Genomic DNA, 12,078 nt, shown 5'->3' on the forward strand with positions numbered 1-12,078 from the left:
ATTGAATGATACGCAATAAAAATTTTAAAAAGGCATGGGAAGTTGTACAGAACGAGAAAACTGGTTAATTGGGGTTCGATAAACAGATTACAGGACCCTTTCACACTTTGACAAGTACCAGTCATTTTGCCTGGTATTGGTATAAGGAGCCTTGATACAAAATTATTTTGAGTTTGAATACATAAAAACAAAATAAAATTCATTACATTATTCTTTTAGTTATCGTTGCGAAAATCATTATATCATTGCGGAAAAATATAACATAAAAATATAACAAAAAATATAACATATATATATATAAATACAACAAAAATATAACAAAAATATAACAAATATAAAAGTAGGAATTTTAAAATAAAATTGTAAAACCAGCCAATTTGACTGATGTGGTAGTTCTAGTGTCAAGGAGTATCTTTCTCATCAAAATTAAATTACTATACATTCCTATCGATTATTCCGCGTGCTGTGTACCGCGTATTTCATACCGCATGTAATCGTTAATTCAAAAGAATTTAAGAAATCATCCTTGTCTTCCTTCGAAACCATTAATAACTGTATTTAGATACCTGTGCATGCTGTAAACACGGGAAGAAACGTAACGTTACATCGTCAGTCGTAAACCCCTTAACAACACGTGTCGCGCTATCAATTACTATACAGAAGAATTCCAATACGAAGTGGATGATCGACTAAACACAACAGGAAGATGGAAGAGGAGCGGAGAGAGAATACGAACGTGGAAGTAGAGAAGAAAAAATCGTTAGATGGTTTTCTAGTATCGGACAGCGTTGTCGGTTTTAATGGCAGCTGAACCACTCCCATAGGCCGCGAGAGTACCTGAAATATCGATCTAGACTGGGAACATCTTGAATTCTGGTACCCAGGTAGGGGCATCGTGTACACCGATTCCGAGCGGGCAAACGATAAGACTTCCTTCAGCTTCATCCTCTCTTTCCCCCTTTAGGTAGTTGGTCCTGGTCCCGGGGATCCGTGGTCGGTGTGCATCAACATCTCGTCGACCAGCCTCTCTTCCATGCTCGCTCTCTCAAGTGGGCCAATGTGAACGGGGCTTTGTGATGGCATAACGAGCGTAGAGAGCCTCTCCCATGCCCCGTGTAATCTGGTCTTCGGGTAATTGTACGTTATACGTCCAGAGAGAGAGGCTAGCGAGAGTTTGCGAAAAATCGCGGTTCATTCGGGTACAGTCAGAAGTCCTTCCTCTCCGATGTGGTACTCGAAGAAGACGAAGAAGACGACGATGAAGAATAGAGAGAGAGAGAGAGAGAGAGAGACGGACAAACAGACAGACAGAAAGAGAGAAGGATAAGAGAGAATCGCGAGGAGAAAAGCTGCAAGGAAGAAGGCAACTACGAAGGACGATGAAGAAGAGGAAGAAGATGAAACGAAGGAAGAGGAAGAATATACGTACAGCGAAGAGGTAAGAGAGAAGGAAGAGGGGAAGCCGGTGGAAGAGGTGGATAGGAAGAGAAGGGAGAATGGAGGATGGAGAAGGAGAGAACAGTGTGTGAGAATGCTATCAGTGGACTCTTCTCGACCCAAGGACCACACCGCGAGACCACCGTGCGTGCCTTCTCCTCTCTTCGCCAATATATCCGTGATCAAACATCGAAGCGAGTGGGTAAATACGTGAGTTACTACGATCGGACCAATTTTCTTACTGTCTCGCTCGGGCCCAAATTGGAACAGTTACCGGGAACGTCACGTCGACGTTTCTTATCGGGCTGCTCGCGTTCATTGGGTTTTAGTCATCCTAGGAGCACAAACGCCGGAGAACACGAACCAGGCAGACGGATCGATGTTATAGTAAATTCTGTACGATGTGAAACAGGTTGAAATTTACGAGGGGCAAATTTCACGTGGCTACGCGATCAACGACGCGTTCGATGCGCTCGTTGGCTCTCTGATTTCAATCGCCGGATGGTTGAATTGAAGGGTGAGATAGAGTAGGGTTGGTGTCATTGATATAGGTTTGTAAATACGGGGGTGGGTTGCTCCAATTTGATTGATCTTGTGAGATTTCGATTCACCAATCGTTCTTTATTTATTTTTCAGTTACTAACAGCATTGCAATGTATTTAGTAACGTGGTACGTTGTTTAAGAATGATAGGAGATCTTTCGTATCTGATTTTGGAAAGTTTCTATCTCAATTTTCTAGCAATGGTGGGATACAGAGTGGTAAACGATCGCATTTTAACGATCTGTTCGTTCTGACTAGATTTTTATCGTCCTGTTTAAATATCTGTAAACGATATAATTTTCTTGATGTAATCTTTACATATCTTTTCCTTGACTCGGTTCCCTCATTTAGCATCGTTGTTATAGCTTAGAACATTGTTTAAAAATGTCACAGGCTCGCTGCCAGTATATTTCTAAAGATTTCTACCTACGTGCTACATAAGTCAAATATTCTACAGCAGATCGTTGCACGTGATTCGTTTCGAAAGAATCCGACTTTATTTTTGTTGTATAAATTCCGTGAAAACATCCGGGATTAAATGTCGTAGCAGATAACTACATGCGTGAAATACCGGAGACCGTGTCATTTTTCTTACCGCTTTTTCTCCATTCTTGCTTTAGTCTCTCTATAAATCAAATTCGCAAAGTAGAACAACTCTATAATACTAAAAGTCAACGTAGAATTCTTCCGGCTTGAATCAGCTTCCCTCGTTAGGGCGCACGTAATGCTAATCTTCGAACGTGACGCTTCTGAAAAAGAAACCACAGGAAATCGTAAAACATCACGACAATGGAGCCGGACTACGTTTATGAGACATCGCTAAAATTATTCTTAGCACTCTGAAGTATTTTTCACGCACAACTATTAAAAATGTTTCCATCCAAGTATAACAGATACAATGACGTGCAAATCATTTTTCCAGTCTCTGTACCTTTACTACTTATCCATAAGTCTGCCAACAAATGTAGCCCACAGATTGAGAATTACATCCGCGAGTTATCCCGCAACCATCTCCTATGAATTAGCCTACAATTTTATAAATTCAATCCACGTTTGATCCTTGATTTCAACAAAATAAGTTCTGTCAAACTAGCCCGCAGATAACAAATACGGTCCACAACAACCACACACGTGCAAACAGTTCGATAAAAGCTTCTACCTGCTCCTAAATCTCTTGGATCACAGTTGATTTTCATCTCCCGAGGGCGTTTTCCTAAGCGATAGCAGACACCAACTTGCTCGACTCGTTAGCAAAGGCGCGGCAATCGATCAGAGCTTGGTATCCATCAGATACAAAGAAGATACAAAGAGCCGTGAGCCTTAGTTAATAAAATACACCGTTAGCAGGAAACATAAACGTCGCTTTTACCCGCGTATCGGGTCCTCTTCGTAAACTTCTCGTGTGCTCGATCTAGGAACATCGTAATAACCTCTCTCTCTCTCTCTCTCTCTCTCTCTCACTCTTTCTCTCTTGCTCCCTCTTTCTGCCTCGTGGACACTCTGGTTTCCCGGCAAGAACCGCTCGTCCAATTACTGATTAACGATCTCGCCTCCGTAGAAAATAATTATAAAAGTTCGAAGAATTCCACTTAACCCTAGGGGCGCATTGCGCGACACCGATGAAAGAAGAGGATCAACACAACCCTTTCCCCCTTCGTTCTCTCGGTTCATCGAGACCTCAAGGTACGATCCCGACCTACGACCCTTCAGGCGAAGGTTTATACGTCGGTTTCGATCGACAAGCGGCACCCATGAGGCGATAAATCGCGTCGAAACCACCGTCCTGGCTGATACCTCAGTTCCTTTCTGATGGTCCTGTGATCATACACGGCGTGGCTCGTTTAATGATGTGACGAGGAACGTGCGCCAGCCACGAAGAGGAACACCACGCCGAACCAGAAACGTGTCTTCGGTTTGCCGAATGTACCGTAGCTTATCCCCCTTGGTTTCCGGGAGAGAAGCGAGTTCACAGATGGGGTAACATCTCCCGTGGTCCGTTCGATTCAGATGGAAACGCGTCGGTGATAAATTATCGTAAGGTGCGAAGTATCATATTTTATGCGCGGCATCCTCGACGTCTACTCTCCGACGCTTCGCGCTTCCTCCTTAGGAGAGGCGCGCGTTATATTTGTTTTTGATTTTTTGCGTTTTTTCGTCTTTTATGGGTAGTGGCTATAACTTTCTGAGAGTTTGCTTTGCGCTGCTTTATGAGATTCGATCGAGAATAAGATGAAATGTTTCGAAGATTTGGTAGTTGGAATAGAGATAAGATGTTGATATTATGATTACTGATGATTAGAGCGTAGAACCTTTATTGAAAGGGGTAGAATTAATTTGTTAAACATCGTTGAAATTACCAAAAACGTACTGCTGTAAATTTATGAGATTCCTGTAAATTGTTAATTTTAACCACCCTATTGTTAAATTGTTATATCCAGAATAGAATTAATACGATTCTTTAGATGCATTTCATTTCCTTGGCTTGATGTGATTTTTATGCTTAGTATAGAAAAAAGGGAATATACGATAGGAATGGAAGATCGCATAAATTTTTGAAGAAATTTAGTACGCTGTAACCTGTGTTTATTTTTATCGATAAATTAATTGATTTAATTTAATGAACAGTTTCTTTACCGAGATAACAAACATCGATCGTTTGCATTCATGTAGAAAGTAGATGTGAATTCTCCGAGGAACTTTCCAAGATTTTCACTTGGAGATAAACATCGTAGCATATCCTGTACCGTTGAACGTGATCCAGAGAGGATTGTAATATTGGACGATTTTACAGAACGAATCAAGTTTTAACATTATTATTCTGGAAGAGGATATTGGTAAAAGTAATATTAAAATAGAAAAAAAAAATTATTTGGTTATCTTAATAAAGAAAAAAGTGACTGGGTATTTCCCATTCCACACGAAGATCTCTATTCATCACCACGATATCCTGTTTTAGAATTTAAACGAGCAATCGCGGCGCGAATGAAAAATATGGTCGCGAGCTGCATGAAAGTTCGCGCGAAAGCAATTACGGAATCATGACTGAAAGCGGACGTATTGAACATCAAGAACGCTGTGGCATACTAAATAACCCATACAGATAATCAAAGTGTCAAAACATTATCAAGATCCGATCTCGAACTCTTACGAAATCTTAAACAACACGCGGAGTGGCAGAAACGTTTCAACAGCTACGCTATTGATTGTTTTAAATATTCCAATCATATAATGCGATAAACAATACGTACCTAGACATGAGAATTGATCAGAATTTTAAGAGATATAAGATCAACGATGGTTATAGATTATTCGCTTTCTTGCTTTTTTAAATATGAAATGTTCGATCGAGGAACTCTAATTTTTAGAATTTGAAATTCTTAATCTTGAAATTATTCACAAATACGAGTCAACAGCGAAGATGATGACTCGTTTAAACGACCGTGCCAATCTACATTTCAAATATTCTAATTAAAAATATATAAAATTGATCATAGACTTTTGGAAGAGTTAAATAATTCGTGACGTCCAACCATAAATCAGCATTCCTTTTAATCACCATGACTGTGTATCTTTGTGACAAATTATGACAAAATATTTCTAATTATTTGAAATATTCCGATTGCATGTATCAGTGTAACGATCAGTCACAATCTCGGAGTTCATAAAATCAACAGAATTTAAATACCGTTCATTTCTCGAGCTTTACAACATCGAACAAGGTCCCGATTTCGAGAGCCGGTAATTTTCACCATCCGAAATTCTTAACCTTTAAATCATTCGTGACTCGCAACCATGAAACAGTATTCGTTAAAAGCGGTGATTCGAAAGAATCGTTTCGCTCGAAAAATCGCCAGAAGTCACCGATCCTTTCATTCGGACTCATCATCAGGCCGCTAGTTAGTCAAACACGGCATCAGCCGTCTCTTCTACATGTAAGCAGAAGCGGCGTGAGCAACTTTACACCCCGGAATTATATACGAAAATTTCATCGTTCGGTAGATATTCGTGGAGCACGCGTGCAACCAGGCGGCAAATTAACCAGAGTCCATAAAAACCGGTTCGATATCCTGCCCTGTGGAGACCTTACTCGCAAACAAAGTTGGACAGAGTACAGTAAGCGAGAGGCCAGCCAGGCCACGAACCGATTCCGGGCTCTGCACGTACGATTGCAAATCAACGTTCGCGCGGATCTGGCCAGGCGTTTTCCGCGCACGTACAACACGCGTTTCCTTTTACGTGGCTCACCAGCTTCGCTTCAACGTATCGCGTGTATACATTCGTGCGAACACGCACAAACATTCTTACCACCCTTGCGTGTTTATACAGGGTGTGCTGAAACTAGCTGTATAATTGCCCACGGGCTGGCTGATTCTGTGATTATTCGTGAGATCGTATTTCCGATTAGATTGTATTTTTAATATTATTGTTAGAATTTTTAATATTATTGTTAGAATTTCTAGTTACTAAGAGGAGATGTAACTCGGGAAAATATGTTACCTTCTCCATACAATTTCTTGGATCATTTTCCGTATATTTATTTATTTATTTAAGTATTGAATGAGAGGTTCGTAGAGCAATTCTTTTGGCATAATTCCTTTATTCGTAGAGCTACTAACTTGTATTCTCGCGAAAGAATAGGTCGAATGTATGGAAAATAATCTCTTTCCTGTGGAGTTTGCTTATCGGGAGAATTGAGAGCTGGGAATTTCTGGAGTATACATTTGCTGATCAAACGTTTCGATGTATTTTCGCATATATTATAAAATAGTGTCTTGTCAATTGTCCACTTACATCCGAATTAATAAAATTGTCCACAATTCGCGCCTACTTAACAGTTCGTCTATTCGATTAAAATTCGTTCTAATTCCATTTCTCAAGAAAATATAATTAGCCGACCCATATTATGTGTCACTGGCAAAAATAATACGAATTCACGATGGCACTATGCAAATTCTAAATAGGATCTACTATCGTTGCGAGAAAGCAGCAGTCCTTCCTAACCCTTGCTCCACAAAGTAGCATCGGACTCAGTTTCCTGAGGATAGAACAAACGGTTCGGAACCAGAGCGACGAAGCATTTGATCGAAATTCTTTCCAAAATCGAAGGATCATTTAGAAATTTCCCAGTCCACGCTTTCGACTTGCCTTTTCGCGCAACAGAATAACCCCGTAACCCATTGCACCACCACTTACGGAACACCCTGTATACGTGCCTCTGTACGCAGGCTGGCGGAACCCGCGCGCCAATCTTAATACCGTCATTTTTCGGATTCACCGATAATTCCGGTCAGATAGTCTCACGAAGATAAGGCAAGAACCTCCACGCAGGTGCCTCGCGGCTGATTCTCTGCTGGAGGGGTTGGGGGTGGCAGGACACGGACTTCTCGTCCGCCGTTGCATGAACAAGAATCGCTGCTTACGAAACGAAAGGGAGAGCGTAGAACTATGAATAAAACGGAGATAGAGACAGATAGATGGATAGATAGATAGATAGGTAGATAGATAGATAGAGAAAGAGAGAGAGCGAGGTTAAGGTGAATCTGAAGGGAAGACAACAAGCACAGCGTATAGTCCGTATCCCTTTGTTCGACGCGTGGCAAGATAAATTCAGCTAATAAATGACCGGGGGCTATTTACCGTGGCGGTAGCGCCTCGTTATCCGGCTCAGACTCGTATATATACGCTCGCACACAGTCTCATGGTGTTTTGCAGCATTTTGAGCACGGCTCAGTATCGGTAAGAGGCCGATAAATCTTGGTGCTGGACTCCTCCAGGCTCTCTCTCTCTCTCTCTCTCTCTCTCTCTCTCTCTCACTCACTCACTCACTCTCTCCTTTCTTCTAAAGTCATCCCTGGTCTCCGTGAGATGTTCGTTCATGCTCTCTCCTCTCTGGATAGACTTTACCCCTCTGTGTCTTAGTTTCGATCGTTTGCTTTCTTGAATCTCCCTCCTTTTATGAATGGCAGTTTTCGAATAACTGAGACTATATCAGCTTGTAAGTACCCAAACTGCTTGTGGTGGGTCGGTTGTAATAATTAACAAGTAAATTTTGTTAACACTTTGACTGACACGTCGAAATCACATGTTTCGCACAGGACGCCATGGGAGTATTTTTATTATTCATAGCATATAATGGCAAAATAATAATAAATTGATGATGTAAGACAACATTCTTCCCCAATGGACCGTTTATCTTATTGGTGGTCACGGATGACCACCGTGGCGTCTTGGTAACAGTTGATAGCGAAATATTATAACAAGGCTTCGTTTATTTTAACAAACCATCCGCATTCGTTATTTCGTCGTAAGCAAAACGTGCAGAATATATTGTTGAAACGTGTAGAAGATATTAGTAAACGGTATTTGCTCATTCTATATATAATAGTAAGGTATGTTTACACTTCTAACTTCAATTATATGATTATAAAGCATCATTTACGATTATTTTCTAAGGTGTGTTTATAATAATATTCGTAGATTAGCTCTCAAAGATATGGATGCAAACACAGTGCATCGTTACATGCAAGATTCGACCACATTTTTTTTTATTGATGTTCTAATAATAACGTTTAATTGTCTTTTATTTATCGGTTATATTCAAAATGCCCTAACTGTCAATTTTCATTCAATTTTTACAATTGTAAGAAGTTCAAGCGCTCCGGTCAGCAATGACCACCGTGGCAGTCAAAATGCTAAGGGACTCTTGTAGAAGAGGAATTTTTAAATGCGTTAAACAATCACGCATACGTATATGGGAAGTTCGTAGCGTTTTTGCCATGAGCTTCTATCAAATAACGAGAAGGTTAAGAGAAATACCGTTCTAGTTCGATACTAGGCGACATTGAAGGGGAAGATGGAAAATTAGTTAGCCAAGTAATAGTGTCTTCTTTTCAAAAGTGTAGGTACGAGACGTTTATTGCAAGCATATATGTAGTAAAAAATTAGTATAAGCGTTAACAATCAATAATGAATACTAAAGATGATTCCGCTATTTACATCTTAAATATCTCATAGCTTCCACGCACGAGCACAACCGTGCCTTAGTGTAGCGCTGACGAAACTTCAAAATGTTCTATATGATAAAAGAAATATGTTCACAAAATGTATCTACAAATGTTGGAATACATTTTATGATACTACTGTGTCTACGACGATTATAAAGAATAAAAGTATTGCAGTTTGATTTACCTCTAATTCTACGATTAAAATATGTCTCGTCAGTCCAACCAACTACCCTAATACTCTTAATCCTTGGCGTATATAAAAAGCTCATCGCTAACAATGCTGCGATAGAAACTATTAAAATACATCATGTCAGAAATAAGCAACTGCCCCAATACTTTTGATCGTCAGCGTATATAAGACTCAAGAATCGCGCTATAATGGACAATATCGGTGCTCGGAGCATGTAGCTTCCAGCCTTTTCCAGCTAGTGGTAAACCAAAGTACACGACTGCACACGCGACCATGCACACACACATGTGCAACGTAGAAGTAAAGAAAGTACTGTTATGTGCGGTACTTACGAGAGCGGGTGGGTCCTCGTCGTGAGGACTAAGCCCGCTATCGCAAGATCAGCGTCCGTCTTAATTATCGCCCTTACTATCCTCCTCTTTCTTACGCGCACTCTCGAACATCCTACGTCTGTCTCATTCGCTCTTACATTCTTCTCAGGCCGTTGTATCGCTTCGATGGAAGCGAAGCAACTCTCTGCGCTCAGAATCGTTTCGCTTCGTCGTTCTCCACGTTGGCGATCTCACGATGGTTCTCTTCTACCTTCTTCCCCACGAAGAAGCAACCTTCGTCTGCAACGCGCACCTTCAGCCGGTAGGACAATATCTCCGGCACCGGGCTGCGATACATCAGCTTGTTGCGAAGCGTGATAGGGCGAGGTGGATGGAATTCGGAAAAATCCGCGTGGAACATCCGCAGGGAGAAAACGGAGGCGATCCCAGGTGGTTGTATCGTGTCGCGTTGTGTAGTGGATTCTAGATAAAGCGAGGTTTGCGCGGTCGAGGGAACCTTCCCAGGCAAAGGACAACGGTTATCTCGTGCTTATGATCCGCTCGTCGCGCGTTGATAAAACCAACCGCGGTCTGAATGGGAATCGGTGGCCGGCCAACGTTTTACGTTTCCTTGGACGATAGCCCAGTCCGCAAATTTGCTCGGTGATAAGCACCTTCTGTTTGAGCTGCGCGCTGATAAGACGATGTAGGAGGGGAGAGTTTGAGTCGGTTTTAGTCGCAGAGGACATATTTGCACTCGTTTGTGGCTTGATTATTTCGTTGCATATATCGTTCATTGGTTTTATACTTGTATTTGTATTATTTTATTTGTTATATTCTACTTTATTGTATCTTACATTTACCTTTATCTATATATATTTTTTCATCGTGTTGACTGTTTGAAATCGAGTATAATATCTATTTAAAAATATTTAAAAGGAAGAGAGATATTATTTTCTAAGATAGATTCGATTATAATAAATCAGAGGCGAGATTCAGTGCGAATAAATGACTGTTCTGAATATATAAACATTCCGAATATTTCTCGTTCGTGAAAATTAGGACTCTTGCAGGAAACGATTAAAAATTTGTAAGATTTATTATCCTATTTGAAACCTCAAAGTTAGATCCACATATTCGATATTATGAAAAAAAACTCGTTAATTATGTACAATAAAATGAAGTCCATCTTTTCTCTGTACTTATTTCCACATTATTATTGAATTTTCCGCATTTCTATTATAAACTTTATCTTTATTCAGGTTCCACTTCATAAAAAATACAAAATTGCATAAGTATTCACTATTTAGTGATCTGGGTCAATTATCATATTTCGCCTTATCACCATCGGATACGTCGATTCTTCAGAAATAAACCTCCACTTCCTCGATCAATAAAAGTTTCACCAATCAACAACAAATATTTGATATCCTTTACTGGCGCATCCACCCAGAATACCACGAAGCCATCGAATACGACGAACGATTTGGACTGTAACTTTTGCGAGTTTCACCGTGATTCTCTGCCACTTCAGTGAACAATCACCAGTATAAACGTTGAGAAAAGAGGGTGGAGCACTATCGTAATCCAGTGAAATAGTATAGCACCTGCCCATTAACCGGGCCCATTCGCAATCGGAGAATTCCTGCGTTTAGGTAATTCGAACCGCACAACAGAGTCTGCGGCTTAAATATCCCGTGTCAGGCGGTTTGAACTGGCCATTCCCGAGACCGCGAACCGCCGCAAGTATTTATCCAAATTACACGACGACCGTGCCGGAATGTAGCTCCGTCTGCGACGACCCTCTCTGTGCGAAATGTTCCCCTTTCGATCGTTTTATCGGAGAAGGCGACACAAGAAGAAGAATCAAATTCAACGAGCAGTAGCTCACGAAAACAGTTGAACATTTGCAGAACACGTTTCATGAATATATCATTATACGCGTGTTATACGAAACGCATTCTGGAAGTTCATTAATATCGTAACGAGATATCGTAATTATCATGATTTATACGTATGCATTTACAGGTATATTATTCCATTGTTCTGTGCTTAATGGATTAATTTCAACAATAATAAAAAATAATTCTCTGGTTATTCTCTTAGTTTGTACTCTTCAATGTTCGATATTTAACAATTAGCTATAGTTTCTGTACTGTTGATACGAATAAATGATTTCGAAGATTTCTTTGCCAATGTCCGATAGACCAGGTATATTCGATCACTATACTAGAATTTTTACGCATAAATGGGAGAATTAAAAGTACAGAAATACAGAGAAGAAATACAGAGATGTAAAACATACAAAACACCTAAAATATAATACTCTCCGTAATATTTCCTATGTAAATATTCTCTAAAGATTATATTTTTTTAAATATCTTCGTAGAAACATAAATCCGCACAAATATTCGCAGCCTACTTTTTACAATAGTATTGGATACTATTGAAATTCCAGAATGGTTTATGCAACGCATACGACACATCCGTAGAAGTAACCTACGATAAAGTGTCCAAATACTTTCGCCGGCCATTGTAGAAGAAACAGAAAGAAAGATAAAACGAAACCCAAAAAGAGCACGAAAAGAGTACGA

At 40.2% G+C, this 12,078-nt stretch overlaps 2 long non-coding RNA genes across 3 annotated transcripts in view; one reads left to right on the forward strand and one right to left on the reverse strand.

Moving 5' to 3' along the window:
- The first annotated feature begins 314 nt into the window (after window positions 1-314).
- The window catches only part of LOC126913954 (uncharacterized), a 52,606-nt gene continuing 40,842 nt past the window's right edge, over window positions 315-12,078 (forward strand). The window contains exon 1 of the long non-coding RNA XR_007709516.1: window positions 315-1,639. This is a non-coding gene — a long non-coding RNA (uncharacterized LOC126913954). The remainder of the gene's footprint in view (window positions 1,640-12,078) is intronic.
- The window catches only part of LOC126913955 (uncharacterized), a 159,227-nt gene continuing 149,704 nt past the window's right edge, over window positions 2,556-12,078 (reverse strand). For both annotated transcript variants that reach the window (XR_007709518.1, XR_007709517.1), the window contains exon 3: window positions 2,556-2,728. This is a non-coding gene — a long non-coding RNA (uncharacterized LOC126913955). The remainder of the gene's footprint in view (window positions 2,729-12,078) is intronic.

The sequence above is a fragment of the Bombus affinis genome, chromosome 2 (genome assembly GCF_024516045.1).
Source record: "Bombus affinis isolate iyBomAffi1 chromosome 2, iyBomAffi1.2, whole genome shotgun sequence".
Taxonomy (NCBI): Eukaryota; Metazoa; Arthropoda; class Insecta; order Hymenoptera; family Apidae; genus Bombus; species Bombus affinis.